This window comes from Vigna umbellata, chromosome 7 (genome assembly GCF_029865625.1).
Source record: "Vigna umbellata cultivar VRB3 chromosome 7, Vumbellata_1.0, whole genome shotgun sequence".
In the NCBI taxonomy this organism is placed as follows: domain Eukaryota; kingdom Viridiplantae; phylum Streptophyta; class Magnoliopsida; order Fabales; family Fabaceae; genus Vigna; species Vigna umbellata.
This window is the reverse complement of record NC_142171.1, coordinates 14,763,014-14,779,366: the sequence shown is the minus strand read 5'-3', so window position 1 is coordinate 14,779,366 and position 16,353 is coordinate 14,763,014. Positions and strand designations below refer to the sequence as shown.

The following is a 16,353-nucleotide window of genomic DNA, read 5'->3' as shown; positions in this document are numbered from 1 at the left end:
TTTCCTCGGATCTAGATTTCCACGTATGTGTCCATATCGACAAAACCAATAATCATGACATCGAATGAGTTAAACAATGCATGCTTTGAGCAAAGAAGAAAAACCCTAACTAATGATGAAAGAAAGCATGTATCATAAATATGATGTTTAAACACAAAATTCCATATATGAGAGCTTCAAAAGATTACATTGATTCCCAAACAACAATACAATGTTTAGTTCACCATATTCATGGTGAAACTAGATGAACAATAATGGAAGAATGGAAGAGATAGAAAAACCGTAGAAAAAGAAGAGGAGAGTCGTCACCATCTCCAATTCTACCCCCAAAGGGGTGAAAATGTGAGTGTTTGCTTCGTACTCTGGCAAAGATACAAACCCTAGGAAGTCCTAAAGCTTTATTCGAAATATTACAGAAAAGTGGCCCTAAGCCCAAAATAATGTCGCTCAGCGGTAAGTACGTGTGTTGATTCTTCCCCTCACTGGCATTTTCACCCCTCCGTGGAGCCAATGGGAGTTCATTAGTGCCGCTCAACGGTAAACTGGCGCTGAGCGGTACTTGCGGCTTCTCTTCTTTTGCACTTTTTGAGTTCTTTTCTAATTCTATCTCTATCCTTCTTCACTTTTTTCATCAAATTCACCTTAAAACCTGCATAAAACACTGAAATCAAGCATAAACCTGTCTAGCTCTCTTATTTCCAAAAATATGAACAAAAGCATGATTCCAAGCTAGGTTCTGAGTGTTAAAGGTTGCTTTTAGTATCAATTTTAAGCATGAAAATAACAGTTTTTCAACTGTTATCACTGTACTAAATGGTCCTTATATTCGTAAAAGAACAGTTGATGGTGTAGAAGAAGAAAAAATATACTTTAACTAGACTCCTGAGGAAAATAGAAGAGCCGAATTTGATATTAAGGCTCGCAATATTATTTCATCTACTGTTGTGCTTGACGAATTCTATAGAATTTCTATTTATAAGTGATAACGGTGGAAAAACCGTTATTTTTATACTTAATTTTGATATTAAAAACAACCTTTATGACTTGGAAACTAGCTTGAAATCATGTTTTTGCTTAAGTTTAGGAAATAAGAGAGTTGGATGGGTTTTATGCTTGGTTTTCCTTGTTTTGAAGTAGTAAGGAGCTGGACTCAGGAAAGGAAGTAAAAGTGCACAAAAGAAGAATCACATTCACCGCTCAGCGCCACTTTTACCATTGAGCGGCGTTCTGAACCACCGAGTCGTCGCGAAGGGCTAACACTGCAGCTAAGCGCCATTTAGAAGAACCAAACTTACCGCTAAGCGCCAAAAGTGCCGTTGAGCGCCATTTAATTGGGCTTGGGCCTATTTTCTCTAATTCTTAATAAACTACATAAGGGTTTAGTCGACCTAGTGTTTATATTTTATATGCCTTGCTTCATTAATTATTAGGGTTTTTCTTCTATACTTTATGCATGCTTTGTTTAACTCATTCAATTACATGATCATTGATGATATTTATATGGACACATATAGATACATCTAGAACTGAGGAAATTCTCCCAAGAGCAATATTGCCTAGACATAGGGATAGGAGGATTGATTGCCTTTAAGCTTCTATGCGAATGTAATGCATGAATAATTGCTAGGAAAAAAGACATTGTAAACTAGTGATTAGGATAGGCTTTCGTCACCGAGACATCGAGTTTAAGGTAAATTAGAAAGTGGCATTAACATTAATGAAGAAAGATGAATTCTTGAATACATATGAGTGGATAGGATCAATCAGAAACCCCAACAACATAATAATTCATATTCTACATCAACCGCTTTTGCATCTTTCAATTCCATTGATCAAAACCTTGCATTCATGTTTATTTTTCGTAATTCAACAACAATGTTTTCGTTTACAAGTCTAATTTAATCAACAAATCACATAACTGTCTAGGCCATGAGTCCTTTGGGAAACAATACTTGGTCTTACCATTTTATTATTACTTGATACGATTCGGTACACTTGCCGAGTGTTAACAAGTTTTTGGCGCCGCTGCCGGGGACTCGTAGTTTAACTATTCTATTTGTGTGATTATTGATTAACTTTGACTTGATTTTTATCTTTCTATCTTTTTGTTTTATCTTTTTATCTTTTTGTTTATCTTTTTATCTTGTATCTTTTTATATTTTTATCTTTTTATTTTTATCTTTTTATCTAGTTATCTTTTTAGTTTATCTTTTCTATCTTTTTGTGCTAACAATTGTTTCTAGGGTTTTGTGTTCTTGTGTATGCAGGATAATTTTCAGACTAGGAGCAAGAAAATTTCGGAACCTCTTCCTCAAGGATTGGACAAAAGTAGAAGGAGGAGGAGAGTTCGAACTTCTAGAGAATTATTTCCTTCTCCAGAAACACTTCTACAACCCTCATCACAAAGATCTAACTAGAGCACTGAAGAGATGGCCAAAGAGAACAATGGTAGACGTACTCTGGCGGATTACACCAATGTTATTGGCCCTCATCACTTTAATAACATTGCTAGGCCAAGGGTCAATGCTGCAAACATGGAGGTAAAACCGGCGTTGATACAATTGGTAAAGAGCAACCAATTTAATGGGCTTTCACATGAAAGTCCATATGAGCATCTAACCACATTCAACGAGATTTGCAACACTGTTAAGATCAATGGTGTGTCGGATGACGCAATAAAGCTAAGCTTGTTTCCTTTCTCATTGGGAGGCAATGCAAAGCTATGGTTGAATTCTTTTCTGGAGGATAGCTTTATTGAATGGGAAGTCGTGGTTTCAAAGTTTCTAAACAAGTACTTCCCACAATCCAAAATCAACAAAGGGAAGCAAGAAATATCTTCTTTTAGACAAGGCATGGAGGAGACGCTAGGTGTTTAACCATCGGCAAGTGTAACTGAATAGTATCAAGTAATAAAACTAGTAAGACCAAGTATCATTCTTCGAAAGGACTCACGGCCTAGACAATTATGTGATTTATTGATTATCTAAGACTTGTAGAACCAATTCTTGTAAGTTTTAAATGCAAAATACTGAAAAGTAAATATGAATGATTTGTTGATTACTGATAACAGTTGAAAAACTGTTATTTTCATGATTAAAATTGACACTAAAAGCAACCTTTACACTTAGAAACTAGCTTGAAATCATGCTTTTCTTCATATTTTTAGAAATAAGAGAGCTGGACAGGTTTATGCTTGATTTCAGTGTTTTTGTGCAGGTTTTAAGGTGAATTTGGTGAAAGAAGTGAAGAAGGAGAGAGAAGAAATCAGAAAAGACAATAAAAAGTGCAAAAGGAGAAGTCGAAGTCACCGCTCAGCGGCAGTTTACCGCTGAGCGGCACTCAGGAGCTTGCGGGAGGTCCGCTGAGGGGCAAAATGGCCGCTGAGGGGAGCAAACAAGTCACGCACTCACCGCTGAGCGGTATTTTACCGCTGAGCGGCACTTTAATGGGCTTGGACTTCACTTTTTGTAATTTACGAATGATATATAAGCTTTAGGGTTTCCTAGGGTTAGGCATCTTTGGCAGAAACGAAGCAAACACTCTCTCTTCCACCCCTTTGAAGGAGGATCTTGGATGCTGAGGCTTCCTCTTCACCTTTTTAGGGTTTATCCTTTCATTCTTTCATTGTAATTCATCTAGGTTCACCATGAATATGGTGAACTAAACTCTGTATGTTTGTTGGGGAATCAATGTAATCTTGTGAAACTCTCATATATGGAATCTGTTTTTACATCTTTTAATTAAGACTTATGCTTTCTTTTCATCATTAGTTAGGGTTTTTCCTCTTTGCATAATGCTTGCATTGTTTAACTCATTCGATGCATGATTATTGGTTTTGTCGATACGGGCACGTACGGGGAAGTCTAGATCCGGGGAATTTCTCCCAATATGATATTGGTTGTCGTTAAGCTCCTGCACTTATGAACTGATCATTAGGAATGCTAGGAATTGTATGAACTCGTGATTAGGGAGAAGCCTTCTAGAAAGGTACTTTAGAGAGTGGCATTAACAATGATGATTTGAATGTTGAATTCCTATAATATATGAGAGTGGATAAGATGAAATTGACCCCCAACAACATATTCATACATTAATATCATTGAAAGTGTTTATCTTTTGCTTTTTGCCATTGATCAAAACTTCATGCATACATGTTTATTTTCTGTCTTGCATATTAAACTCCAAATATTTCTTCTTTAAGTCTTAGCTAATCAAGAAACCACACAACTAAACTAGGCCGTGAGTCCTTTGGGAAGAACGATACTTGGTCTTACCAAGTTTATTACTTGAACGATTCGGTCACACTTGCCGATTGAAAAACAAGTTTGTGACATCATATTTTGGTGTTCATAAAATTGTCCATCAAGTTTTTGGCGCCGTTGCCGGGGACTCTGGTTTAACTGGTTAATTTGTGTGATTATTGATTATCTTTGACTTTAATTTTGAATTTCTGTTTTTATTTTCTGTTTTTATTTTTTTGGTTATTATTTTATTTTATTTTATTTTATTTTATTTTCTGTTTTTATTTTATTTTATTTTTCTGTTTTTATTTTATTTTTTTTTTCTGTTTTTATTTTTCTGTTTTTATTTCCTATCTTCTTATCTTTTCAATTATATCCTTTGATTTTTTTTCTCTATCTTTTTGTGCTAACAATTGTTTTTAGGGTTTTGTGCCTAATGTCTGCAGAATGCAATTTGGTCAAGAATTTAACTATATGGGCACTCAATTCTACCAAAGTAATCTCAACCACTGGTGGGAACATGACTCGAGCATGGATCAAAGCCAATTTTGGCAAGCTGTCGGACAATTTGAGAACCAACCACAACAACAATGGCAGCAACAAAGCTTTAAAATCAACAAAGGGAAGCAAGAGATCTCCTCATTTAGACAAGGCATGGAAGAATCACTGGGGCATGCATGGGACAGGTATAAAAGCCTATTACGAAAGACTCCCACGCATGGATTTAACGAAGGAGAAGTAGTCCTAATCTTCCTTGGAGGTCTTGGTTCACAAACCATGATGATGCTTAACGCCTCAGCTGGAGGCAATATCAAATGGAAGACTCCAGAGGAAGCCACAGAAATAATTGAAAACATGACTACTAATAAGTGGAACAGTGAAAGAGGAGCTCCTATTCAACAAAAAGGAGTTCTACAGTTGCAATCCAATGATGCCTTGATAGCTCAGAACAAGTTAATAACTCAACAATTGGAGAATCTCTCAAAGATACTTGAACAATTGCCACAAGAGTTAAAGACTGTTGCACAGGTACAATCCCAGTTATGCGAATTGTGTGGAGGTGACCATATCAATGGTCAATGTGCCTTTCCAGTTGAAGTCGTAGAGGATGTAAACTACATGACCAATCAGTACCGTCAAGGGAGCTACAATCAAGGGTGGAAACCACACCCAAGTATTGGTCAGGAACAAAGTGGGCAAGCTGGACAAATTGGGCAATTTAACAAGCAACAGCAACAAACCTTTCTATCAGGAAGTTTGGATGACACCCTTCAACAATTTTTGAAAAATTCTGACGCTACTCAGAAAAGCATGGAAGAATCATGTAAAAGGATGGAGATGCAGCTTCATTCCATTAGTCAGAGATTGAATGATTCGGTTAATACTGAAGTTAACCCTAAGGAGGAAGGGCAAGCCATTATCACTGAAAGTGACAAGATTCTTGATGTGAAAAAAATAGGGGGCGATGAGGAAAAGATAGAGAGAAAAGAAAAAGAAGAATTGAGTGAGAGAAATAAAGATGAAGAAAAAGAGAAAGAAGTGGTTGACAGAGAAGAGAGAAAGAAAATTTGTGTGAAAATAAAGAAGTTGAAAAGAAAAAGAAAAGGGAAGAAAAAAATAAAAGAAAAGAAAAAGAGAAAATTTAGGGAGAGAAAAAGGAAGAAAAAGAAGATGAGAGGAAATAAGAAGAAATCATATGAAAAATCACATCCTCATCTAAAGAAGAATCATAGGAAGGAAAAGAAATTCAAGTGCTTTATGGAAATCTTCAAGAAATTGGAGATTAAAGTTCCTATGATTGAGACACTGCAACAGGTTCCTGGTTTGATCAGATTTCTGAAGAAGTTCAGTAGAAAGAAGAAAAAGAAGAAAGAACATGAGCTTTATTGGGTCAAGCTAGTGACGTTAAAAGAGCGCTTGCTGGGAGGCAACCCAGTGATTTAAGAACTTTTTAATTTTTGTTTTGGTGATGTAATTTTGAACTTTTGGGTATTTTTGTTTTAAGTTTGTTACAGGGTTTACATCTACTGATGGATGTTAGGCGGAAGAGTATCTACTAAAGGATATTGTGTTTGTATACACCTACTGATGGGTGTTGGTAAGAAAGATTTGCATCTACTGAAGGGTGCTGGAGGATTTTGGGTCAGGCTCGTGACGTTAAACAAGCGCTACCTGGGAGGCAACCCAGTTGATTGAATATTTCTGTTTGTTTGTTTTAGTTAGGGTTTGCATAAGCATTTTGAACAAAAATTGCAGGAAGCCAGTGGGGGGCATGTTTAGGAGGCACGTAGGTTAAGAAAAGAAGGAGAAGAACACATCACGAAAGTGCCGCTGAGCGGTACTTTACCGCTGAGCGGTACTCTCGCAGATGGGGTTTTAGTTCCCCTTAGCGGGACCCGAGCCCATTAGGGTATTTTTAAACCCTAAGCTGCGTATTCTTTCACACTTTCAGATTTTTCTCTGCACAAACACTCCCACATACCTTCTCCAAGGTTTTTCACATCTTTTCACTCTTCCCTCTTAAGAAAATTTCTCTTCCACTCACTTTTTCACTAGTGTGCCATCAAAGTTTGGGGTTGGAAGAGAGCATTCTAGCTTGGAAGCATTCTCATTGCATCTAGTATCTCCACCCAAGTAAGTAAAATGCATTTTGTTCATTCTAGGGTTTTGATTTTGAATATGATTGTCAAAGCATGAAGATTTAGGGGTTTGATTTCTTGGCATGATTTGATGATATATTTGATGTTTGAACCGATTAAACTGCATGATTATGAACTGGAAAACTGAAAATTGCATTTGGATGGAGTTAGGAAAGCTTTAAAATAGGTTTTTCAAAAATCTGCAGAGTTACCGCTGAGGGGTAAACTGCCGCTGAGCGGTACTCTGCCAGATTTGATTTTTCTGGTTTTTTGTGATCTGGAATGTGGTACTGGTGGTGCTGAGGGGAAATTCTGGCCCTCAGCGGTGGTTTAGCTTCGAAAGGAGTTGTATTCTGTGTTTTACTAATGATTAACATTATGTTCTGTGGTTTTGTTGGTGTTTTGAATGTAGGAATGGCATCCTCATCAGGAAAAAGATTGAAAACCATGGCAACAAAGAGAAAGGAAAAGGAACCAGAGCAACCCCAATCTAGCAGGTTTCTCTCTAGAAAACATGAGAAGCACTTTAGGGTGGTTCAGGACAGGAGACTTCTGATGGAGAGAAAGGTTGGAATGATACCTAACTTTGCTCCTCAGTTTGGAGAGCAAGTGTTAAGGAATGATTGGGGAAAGCTAGCAACTTATCCTGCACCTGCCAACATAGCTGTGGTAAAGGAATTTTACACCAATGCAAAGAAGATTGGTGATTATCCAGTTGAGAATTATTTGGGCTATGTCAGAGGCCATGCTATCAGGTATGATCCTGATTCTATCAATAACTTCCTGGATACTGTGTGGGCTGGTGAGCAGTGCCAGTTTGCTCTTTGCATGGAGGAAGGTGCTGATTATGAGGATGTGGAGAGAGTATTGTGTATACCTGGAGGACACTTCCAAAGGAATAGATCTGGCTCAGTGGTTAACATTAGGAGGACGGATTTGACTCCTCTTGCAAAGTATTGGATGGCGTTTTCTCATGCCAACATTCAGCCATGTTCACATGTGTCAGATATTACTCTCAGCAGGGCACTATTCATCTACTGTGCTATCAGAAATTTAAATGTTAATATTGGGCAGGTGATAGCTGATGAAATTAGTGTATGTGCTAACACCTCAAACAACAAAGCACCATTAGGACATCCTTCTTTGATCACTCACCTTTGCAAGCTAGCTGGGGTGGACACTTCTGTTCCACCGTTTGAGAGGCCAAGAAAAGCTATTGATGAGGCCTATTATAGACAATATTGTGGAGGTGATGATGCAGCTCAGCCAGTTCCACCACGCATGGCTCGTAGAGAGAGAGGGCCAGCATAGAGCCAGACATCTGCTGATACACATGAAGCAGAACCATTCCAGATGAGGGACATGTATATGTCTCTTATAGGTGCTCAGTTGCAGTCCATTCACAGAGGGCAGGTGGCCACTGCTGAGATGATTGTGGGGATGTATGATACACCCCCAGCTCACAGGTGGACTATGGATGAATTCCATAATGTGGTAGCATGGCCAGAGGAACCAGTGCATGGAGGAGGAGCTGAAGCAGCTGAAGCTTCAGCTAGAGATATGGAAGAAGATGAAGCTGATGAGGATGATGCATTTGAAGATGATGAAGATGAGGAGGAAGAGGAAGATACAGAGGACAGCTCAGATTGAGGAGGAGCTGAGATAGCATTTACTGATGAATGCTATCATGTGCTTATGTTTTGTGGTTTAAGTTTTCTGAACTTATTTGTTTTTGTTTTTAGATTAGGGTTTGATGTACTCTATTGAACACCTGGTTTGTTATGATGGTTTGCTATTAACTGTGATTGTGTGATAAGTAATTCTGAATGATGCTTATGATTGATTGATGTTGAGATGATGTGCACATTAAAATGCTTATACAGGTGATTCACAAGCTTTGTGAACAAATGCATGATATCATGATTGTGATTGTGAAATTAAGCAGGATGTGTATGTCAAATGTGAATGAGCATATATGTGAGGTTTTAAGCTCCAGAGTTGTTATTGTTGAATGCTATTACTTTGAAAGCATGAATGATTTTGCCCAGGTTTTCTATGATTGAATCAATTGATTGTTTTGCATCATATGATCAAGGCCGTTTGTTGGAAACCTTTTTATTGGCCAAATTCGTAAAAATTAGCCCACTAAAGGAGAACACTTTGTGTTCTATCCTTTGAACCCTTAGCCTTGAACATACAATGAAAACCCTTGATTGAAAATCTTTACCTTGAGTTAAGTAGAAGATCTTGTGTGATATTGTTAAATGTTCAAGTTTGGGGTTGTTGGGAAAACATGAAAAAGGAAAAGCATTGAGCTAAGAGCTAAAAAGTAAGAATATGCAAAGAAAAAGAAGCAAAGCTCAATGCAAAGGCAAAAGAAAGTTGGGAATGAATAAGATGATTGTGTTGTTATGATTCTCTTAACTCAAGGATTTTGTGATCCAGAAAAACCAATTTTCTTGTTAGCCCAGCCACATTATAAGCCATTAAAAAGTCCTTGTGATGATGCATGCTAGTGAATGTTTTTGATTGTGGTAAAATGAAAGGCAAAATTGATTCATGTGACATTGTGATGGTAGAGTGAATGAGTGATTACCTCTTATACACTTGTGTGTGAGTGAAACACTTTACCTAGTGAGGAAATATTCCATTAGCACATGAACATCCATGCTTAATTGATTGGTTATTCATGAAAAAGAGCATTTGTTGGGTATTAACTGATTTTGTGAACACTAAAGCATGTGCACATCTTGATTGAATTCTTGGTCATAAATTTGATTGAAGTTTTTACTTATCTAAAAAGAGGATTTGTGAATGAAGTGAACCATCATATGAATTGGTTGAAGATAGAGTTACATCTTGTTTGCTTGAGGACAAGCAAAGTTCTAAGTTTGGGGTTGTGATAACAGTTGAAAAACTGTTATTTTCATGATTAAAATTGACACTAAAAGCAACCTTTACACTTAGAAACTAGCTTGAAATCATGCTTTTCTTCATATTTTTAGAAATAAGAGAGCTGGACAGGTTTATGCTTGATTTCAGTGTTTTTGTGCAGGTTTTAAGGTGAATTTGGTGAAAGAAGTGAAGAAGGAGAGAGATGAAATCAGAAAAGACAATAAAAAGTGCAAAAGGAGAAGCCGAAGTCACCGCTCAGCGGCAATTTACCGCTGAGCGGCACTCAGGAGCTTGCGGGAGGTCCGCTGAGGGGCAAAATGGCCGCTGAGGGGAGCAAACAAGTCACGCACTCACCGCTGAGCGGTATTTTACCGCTGAGCGGCACTTTAATGGGCTTGGACTTGACTTTTTGTAATTTACGAATGATATATAAGCTTTAGGGTTTCCTAGGGTTAGGCATCTTTGGCAGAAACGAAGCAAACACTCTCTCTTCCACCCCTTTGAAGGAGGATCTTGGATGCTGAGGCTTCCTCTTCACCTTTTTAGGGTTTATCCTTTCATTCTTTCATTGTAATTCATCTAGGTTCACCATGAATATGGTGAACTAAACTCTGTATGTTTGTTGGGGAATCAATGTAATCTTGTGAAACTCTCATATATGGAATCTGTTTTTACATCTTTTAATTAAGACTTATGCTTTCTTTTCATCATTAGTTAGGGTTTTTCCTCTTTGCATAATGCTTGCATTGTTTAACTCATTCGATGCATGATTATTGGTTTTGTCGATACGGGCACGTACGGGGAAGTCTAGATCCGGGGAATTTCTCCCAATATGATATTGGTTGTCGTTAAGCTCCTGCACTTATGAACTGATCATTAGGAATGCTAGGAATTGTATGAACTGAATTACAATGTCTTGTCTCCCTAACAATTACTCATGCATTATAAAGCACAGAAGCTTACAGCAACCAACCATCATACTCCTATGTTTAGGTTTAGACTACTATTGGGAGAGATTCCCATATCTAGATTTCCCCGTATGTGTCCATATCCACAAAATCAATAATCATGACATCCAATGAGTTAAACAATGCATGCTTAGAGTAAAGAGGAAAAACCCTAACAATTATTGAAAGAAAGCATGTATCTTTAAAAGATCTTGAAGAACAGATTCAATACATGAGAGTTTCAAAGGATTACACTGATTCCCCAACAACAATAAAGGTTTAGTTCAACTTATTCATGGTGAAACTATATGAAATACAATGAAAGTGTGAATGATAAAACCCTAGAAACGTAAGAAAGGAGTTGTAGCATCCAAAATCCTCCTCCAAGGGGTGAAAGAGTGTGTTTTTGCTTCGTCCCAGCCAAAGATGATTGACTTAGGTTAACTAAAACCTTATATAGTATTCTAAAAATTACAGAAAAGTAAGTCCAACCCCATAAGAATGCCGCTCAACGGTAAGTGTGTGTCTTCTATTCTGCCCCTCAGCTGCAGTTTTTCCCCTCAGCGGTGACTACGAGTCTTCAAAGTGCCGCTCGGCGGTAAATGGTGCTGAGTGATAACAGTTGAAAAACTATTATTTTCATGCTTAAAATTGATACTAAAAGCAACCTTTAACACTCAGAACCTAGCTTGGAATCATGCTTTTGTTCATATTTTTGGAAATAAGAGAGCTAGACAGGTTTATGCTTGATTTCAGTGTTTTATGCAGGTTTTAAGGTGAATTTGATGAAAGAAGTGAAGAAGGATAAAGATGAAATCAGAAAAGAACTCAAAAACTGCAAAAGAGGAGAAGGTGCAAGTACCGCTCAGTGCCATTTTACCACTGAGCGGCATTACTTAACACTCGTTGGCACCGCTGAGGGGTGAAAGTGCAGCTGAGGGGAAGAATTCAACACACGCACTTACTGCTGAGCGGTATTTTACCGTTGAGTGCCGTTATTTTGGGCTTGGGCCTACTTTTCTGTAATTTTTACAATAGTATATAAGGTTTAGGACGTCCTAGGGTTTGTATCTTTGGTAGAGTACGAAGCAAACACACACCTTTCCACCCCTTGGAGGAAGATCTTGGATGCTAAGGCTACCGACTCAACTTTCTAGGGTTTTATCTTTCAATCTTTCATTGTATTTCATCTAGTTTCACCATGAATATGGTGAACTAAACTCCTCTTGTTGTTGGGGAATCAATGTAATCTTTTGAAGCTCTCATATATGGAATTTTGTGTTTAAAAATAATATTTATGATACATGCTTTCTTTCATCATTAATTAGGGTTTTTCCTCTTTGCTCAAAGCATGCATTCTTTAACTCATTCGAGGTCATGATTATTGGTTTTGTTGATATGGACACATACGGTAAAATCTAGATCCGGGGAAACTCTCCAGATAGTAGTATAAACCTAGACATAGGAATATGATGGTTGGTTGTCGTTAAACTTCCGTTCACTATAATGCATGATTAATTGCTAGGGAGACAAGACATTGTAAACTAGTGATTATGATTAGGATTTCTTCGCCGAGACATTGGGTTTAAGGTAAATTAAAGAGTAGCATTAACATTGATGAAAAGAATTATGAATTCCTAAATATATGAGACTGGATAAGATGAAATTGATTATCCCAACAACTTACTCATCCATATAATTGGTTCCAAGTGTTTGTGTTCTTCTTTCCATTTATCAAATTTCATGCATACATGTTTACTTTTTGTCTTTTGCATTTGAAACCTCAAGAATTTGTTTTTTTTCACAAGTCTTAAATAATCAAGAAGTCATATAACTAACTAGGCCGTGAGTCCTTTGGGAGAACGATACTTGGTCTTACCAAGTTTATTACTTGATACAATACGGTCACACTTGCCGAGGTTACGAGTTTTTAGCACAATTTTCCGTGTTCAGAAATTTCTCATCAAGTTTTTGGCGCCGTTGCCGGGGACTCGTGGTTTAACTAGTTTATTTGTGTGATTGTTGAATATCTTTGACTTGTTTTTGAATTTTGAATTTTAAATTTCGAATTTTGAATTTCTGTTTTTATTTTTCTGTTTTTTTTTTGTTTTTTTTTTATTTTTCTGTTTTTTTTTATCTTCTATCTTTCTATCTTTTATCTTCTTATCCCTTATTTTATATCTTCTCTATCTTTTTGTGCTAACAAATTTTTCTAGGGACTTGTTTTCTTGTGTATGCAGGAAGCAATTCGAACTAGAAGCAAGTACACCTCAGAACCTCTTCTTTAAGGGTTAGACGAGAGTAGACAGAGGAGAAGAATTCGTACATCTAGAGAACTTTTCCCTCCTCCAGAAGATCTTTACAACCTTCACTACAAGGTTCTAACCATAGCATTGAAGAGATGGACAATAATAATGTTAGACGGACTCTTGTAGATTACACCAATGTGGTTAGCCCTCAACATTTTAACAGCATAGCAAGACCGAGGGTCAATGCAGCCAACATGGAGGTGAAACCAGCGTTGATCCAGCTGGTTAAGAGTAATCAATTTAATGGGTTGTCACATGAAAGCCCATATGAGCACCTCACAACCTTTAATAAAATTTGCAATACAGTGAAGATAAATGGGGTGCCTGACGAAGCAATCAAACTTAGCTTGTTTCCTTTCTCATTGGGAGACAATGCTAAGCTTGGGTTGAACTCTTTTCCAAAAGGGAGCTTTACAGAGTGGGAAGCTGTGGTGACAAAGTTTTTGAACAAATCCTTCCCACAATCCAAGATAAACAAAGGGAAGCAAGAGATCTCATCTTTCAGGCAAGGCATCGAGGAATTACTAGGTCATGCATGGGACAGGTACAAGAGCCTATTAAGAAAGACTCCAACGCATGGATTTGACGAATTAGAAGTAGTCCTATTCTTCCTTGGAGGTCTTGGTTCACAAACCAAGTTGATGCTAGACGCCTCAGCTGGAGGCAATATTAAATGGAAGACTCCAGAGGAAGCAACTGAAATAATTGAAAACATGACTACTAATGACAATGGGCTAAACAGTGAAACAGGAGCTCCTATTCAACAAAAAGGAGTTCTACATTTGCAATCCAATGATGCCTTGTGAGCTCAGAACAAGATAATAACTCAATAATTGGAGAACCTCACAAAGGCACTTGCACAACTGCCAAACTAGTTAAAGACTGTTGCACAGGTTCAACAACAGATGTGTGAACTATGTGGTGGTGACCATATCGATGGTCAATTCACCTTTCCAGTGGAAGCTTCAGAGGATGTTAACTTCATGACCAATCAATTTCCATACCGTCAGGGGAATTTCAATCAAGGGTGGAAACCACACCCAAGTATTGGTCAAGGACAAAGTGGGAAAGTTGGACAATCAAGGCAATTTAACAGGCAACAACAACAACCAACCTTATGGCAACAAATGTCTACACTTAATTAAAGATCAATAAGGGAGGAAGAAACTCTTCAGCAATTCATACAGGCAACTGCATCCACTCAAAATAGCACTGAAGCTGCTATTAAGAACTTGGAGATGCAAGTGGGTCAAATTACTAAGCAGTTGGAAGAAAGACCTGACAAAATTTTTCGGTCTAATACTTAGGCTAACCCCAGGGAAGAATGTAAGGTGTTAGTGAGTGTAAATGTTGAAACAGTTGAGTTAGAAAGAGAGAAAGAAAAAGAAGAGAAAAAAAAGAGAGAGAAAGAAAAAGAAGAGAGAACAGAGAAAGAAGAGATAAGAGAGATAAAGAGTGAAGACATTCTTCCTTTTGCAATAGATCGTGAGAAACAATTTGATTTTACAGAAATATTCAAGATGTTGGATAATGATGTACCTTTGAAGGAAATATTACAGAACATTGCAGTTTATACAAAGCCTGAGGAAGAAGTCTCTGCAAAGAAAAGACATAGAGAAGATGAGACAAAGGAGTATAAAGCTATTAAAAAGAAGCCACTCCCTCCAAAAGCAAAAGATCCAGGAGGTTTCTCCATTCCATGCGCTATAGGGAAGAAAAGGATAAAGAAGGTTTTACTTGATTTAGGATCAAGTGTTAACTTGATGCCTTATTCCTTACTTGAGCAGATTGGCGATCTTGATGTGAAGCCTATAAAGATGAATTTATTAATGGCATATTGATCCTCAAAGAATTCCTATGGTATAGCAGAGGATGTTATAGTTTGTGTAGGCAAACTATAGTTCTTGGTGGACTTTGTGGTGATGGAGATGGAGGATGAAAGGGTACCCATTATTCTCGAAAGACCGTTTATGAAAACGGCCAAAGCCATCATTGATGTGGATGAAGGCATAGTGGTGTTCCAAGACCGAGAAGAAAGAGTTGTTGTAGATGTCTTCAAAGAAGAGAGCAAATGTAGGAGGAAGAAGTTAGTCATAAAGCTACATATTAAGATGTACTCATGACTAGCCCTGAAGATGAAAAGCCAAATGTCAAAGGTAAACATTGTTTTTTGTTTCAGGTAAAGGAAGAAGAAAAAAATGGGAAAGGAAGAAAGGTCCATGATGACTGGATGCAAGAACAACTCCAACTTGGTAAACCCGTGAAATTCAAAAACAAGTTGTGGGTTGTGAAAGACTACAAAGAAAATGAGGTGATAGAGATAGAGTCTCCACATTCAAGAAGAGTAAGAAAAGTGGATCGGAAGTAGTTGGTGAGTTGGTGTGATATGAACATCAACCATGAAGATGGAACATGAGCTTTATTGGGTCAAGCTAGTGACGTTAAAAGAGCGCTTGCTGGGAGGCGTCCTAGTGATTTGAGGACAATTTTTTTTTCTTTTGATTTTATTTTGGTTATGTAAATTTTTATAAACTTGGACATTATTTCTGTAAATTTTTTTGGGTATAGCATCTAGTGAAGGAAGCTAGGTGGTTAAGTATCTACTGAAAGATACTAGGTTTGACACACCTACCGATGGGTGTTGGTGGATTTTGGGTCAGGCTTGTGACGTTAAACAAGGGCTACCTGGGAGGCAACCCAATTGATTGATTGTATCTTTGTTGTTTGTTCTGCTTTAGTTGCATGATAGGGATTGGATGCATGAGTGATCTCAGAACTTAATTGCAGGGAGCAACTGAGGAGCATGAGTAGAAGGCACCTAGGTTAATCCAGGAAGAAGAAAAGCACAACACGAAAGCGTCGCTGAGCGGTGGTATCACAAAATGGGCTTAGGTTGCCCCTTAGCGAAACCCGAGCCCATTAGGGTATTTTTATACCCTAAGTCACGCTTTGGCCTCTATTTTCAAATTCTTCTTTGCACACACACTCCTAAACACTTTTCCAAAGGTTCTCTACATTTTTCCCTTCATTCCTCTTTAGAAAATATCCCTTCCACTCACTTTCTAACTAGTTTTCCATCTAAGTTTGGGGTTGGAAGAGAGCATCATTGTTGGAATGTATGATACACCCCCAGCACACAGGTGGACTATGGATGAGTTCCATAATGTGGTAGCTTGGCCAGAGGAGTAGGCCCAAGACGGTAGAGTTGGAGTAGCTGAAGCTTCAGCCATGGAGAAGGATGAAGATGATGTTGATGATGACGCATTTGAGGATGCTGAAGATGAGGAAGAGGAGGAGGATCCAGATGACAGCACAGACTGAT

At 37.8% G+C, this 16,353-nt stretch overlaps 1 pseudogene; it reads left to right on the top strand.

Moving 5' to 3' along the window:
* Window positions 1-13,936: 13,936 nt before the first annotated feature.
* LOC148195209 (uncharacterized) lies at window positions 13,937-15,154 on the top strand (annotated as a pseudogene).
* The last annotated feature ends 1,199 nt before the right edge of the window (window positions 15,155-16,353 follow it).